Source organism: Oncorhynchus mykiss, unplaced genomic scaffold, assembly GCF_013265735.2.
Source record: "Oncorhynchus mykiss isolate Arlee unplaced genomic scaffold, USDA_OmykA_1.1 un_scaffold_303, whole genome shotgun sequence".
NCBI lineage: Eukaryota > Metazoa > Chordata > Actinopteri > Salmoniformes > Salmonidae > Oncorhynchus > Oncorhynchus mykiss.
This window is the reverse complement of record NW_023493752.1, coordinates 7,501-10,000: the sequence shown is the minus strand read 5'-3', so window position 1 is coordinate 10,000 and position 2,500 is coordinate 7,501. Positions and strand designations below refer to the sequence as shown.

Genomic DNA, 2,500 nt, shown 5'->3' with positions numbered 1-2,500 from the left:
TGTGTGTGTGTGTGTGTGTGTGTGTGTGAGTGTGTGTGTAGCTAGTAACCCGGAATGAATCTCCGGTACCAACCTGTCAGACCAAGGAAGGACTTCACCTGTGTCTTGGTTCTGGGTCGAGGGCTGTTCCTGATGGACTCCCCTTTGTCCACCTGAGGCCGAACTTCACCTTTACCCAGCTGGTAACCCAGGTACTTTGCCTCCTGTTTCGCCCACTCACACTTCAGGAGGTTAAGCGTGAAGCCTGCATCATGGATCTTCCCCAGGACTCTGCTAAGATGCTGTATGTGCTCCTCCCAGGAGTGGCTGTAGATCACCACGTCGTCCAAGTAAGCAGCACAGTAATCGTCACAGTCCTGGAGGACCTTGTCCATCAGCCTCTGGAAAGTCGCAGGGGGCCCCATGAAGGCCGTACAACATAACCTTGAACTAGAACAAACGCATCAGCATTCCGAAGGCAGTGTAGGCCTTGGATTGTTCGTCCAGGTGTACCTGCCTTGGATTGTTCGTCCAGGTGTACCTGCCTTGGATTGTTCGTCCAGGTGTACCTGCCTTGGATTGTTCGTCCAGGTGTACCTGCCTTGGATTGTTCGTCCAGGTGTACCAGCCTTGGATTGTTCGTCCAGGTGTACCTGCCTTGGATTGTTCGTCCAGGTGTACCTGCCTTGGATTGTTCGTCCAGGTGTACCTGCCTTGGATTGTTCGTCCAGGTGTACCTGCCTTGGATTGTTCGTCCAGGTGTACCAGCCTTGGATTGTTCGTCCAGGTGTACCTGCCTTGGATTGTTCGTCCAGGTGTACCTGCCTTGGATTGTTCGTCCAGGTGTACCTGCCTTGGATTGTTCGTCCAGGTGTACCTGCCTTGGATTGTTCGTCCAGGGGAACCTGCCAGTACACTTTGCAGAGATCCCATGTGGTGATGTAATGAGTTCTCCCTATTCTCCCCAGCAAGTCGTCAATGCTGGGCATGGGGTAGTAGGCATCAAACTGGGAGATGGCATTCACCTTATGGAAGTCCATGCAGACGCAAAGAGACATCTTTCTTTGGGACAGTGACAATAGGGGGCTGCTCCATTCACTTGAAGACGGCTCGACGACATCCACCAGCCTCTCAGGCACACGGTGAGGATGCTGGCGGACAGGGTTCTGGCTTCAAACGGATGACATGCTCCAGGACTTTTGGTTCTTCCTGACCTCTGACCTAAGAGCCAAACAGCTCATCTTGCTTGTCTTCTTCCAGGTGAGCCAGTGTGACCTCCGACTCGTCCTCTCCATGCCTCTGTGACCCCACCTCCGACTCGTCCTCTCCATGCCTCTGTGACCCCACCTCCGACTCGTCCTCTCCATGCCTATGTGACCCTCCCCCTCCGACTCATCCTTTCCATGCCTCTGTGACCCCACCTCCGACTCGTCCTCTCCATGCCTCTGTGACCCCTCCTCCAACTCGTTCTCTCCATGCCTCTGTGACCCCCCTCCGACTCGTCCTCTCCATGCCTCTGTGACCCCACCTCCGACTCGTCCTCTCCATGCCTCTGTGACCCCCCCCTCCGACTCATCCTTTCCATGCCTCTGTGACCCCACTTCCGACTCGTCCTCTCCATGCCTCTGTGACCCCTCCTCCAACTCGTTCTCTCCATGCCTCTGTGACCCTCCTCCGACTCGTCCTTTCCATGCCTCTGTGACCCCCCCCTCCGACTCGTCCTCTCCATGCCTCTGTGACCCCCCCTCCGACTCGTCCTCTCCATGCCTCTGTGACCCCTCCTCCGACTCGTCCTTTCCATGCCTCTGTGACCCCTCCTCCGACTCATCCTTTCCATGCCTCTGTGACCCCCCTCCGACTCGTCCTCTCCATGCCTCTGTGACCCCACCTCCGACTCGTCCTCTCCATGCCTCTGTGACCCCCCCCTCCGACTCATCCTTTCCATGCCTCTGTGACCCCACTTCCGACTCGTCCTCTCCATGCCTCTGTGACCCCTCCTCCAACTCGTTCTCTCCATGCCTCTGTGACCCTCCTCCGACTCGTCCTTTCCATGCCTCTGTGACCCCCCCCTCCGACTCGTCCTCTCCATGCCTCTGTGACCCCCCCTCCGACTCGTCCTCTCCATGCCTCTGTGACCCCTCCTCCGACTCGTCCTTTCCATGCCTCTGTGACCCCCCCTCTGACTCGTCCTTTCCATGCCTCTGTGACCCCCCCCCCCCCTCTGACTCATCCTCTTCTTCTACTCTGCGGACCAGAAAGGACTTTCCCTTGGAGAGTTCCTCTCTCTCCTCCCAGGCCTTGAGAAGGTTCACATGGTAGGTTTGCATCTCCTTACCCTTGTCCGGGTGCAGCACCCCGTTGGTCACCGGGCCCATCTTCCTCCCGATTAGGTACGGCCCTTGCCACTGTGCAAGGAGCTTGCTGGTAGATGAGGGAAGGAGGAGCAGGACTTTCTGTCCTGGCTCAAACTCTCTGTGGCAAGCGTGCTGGTCATACCCTCTCTTCAGGGCCTTCTCGGCTT

At 57.2% G+C, this 2,500-nt stretch overlaps 1 protein-coding gene across 1 annotated transcript in view; it reads left to right on the top strand.

Moving 5' to 3' along the window:
* Window positions 1-2,500, top strand: part of LOC118950106 (protein sidekick-1-like) — a gene marked incomplete at both ends in the record, with an annotated part of 122,910 nt that overhangs the window by 113,116 nt on the left and 7,294 nt on the right. The gene's annotated exons all lie outside the window — the stretch shown is intronic.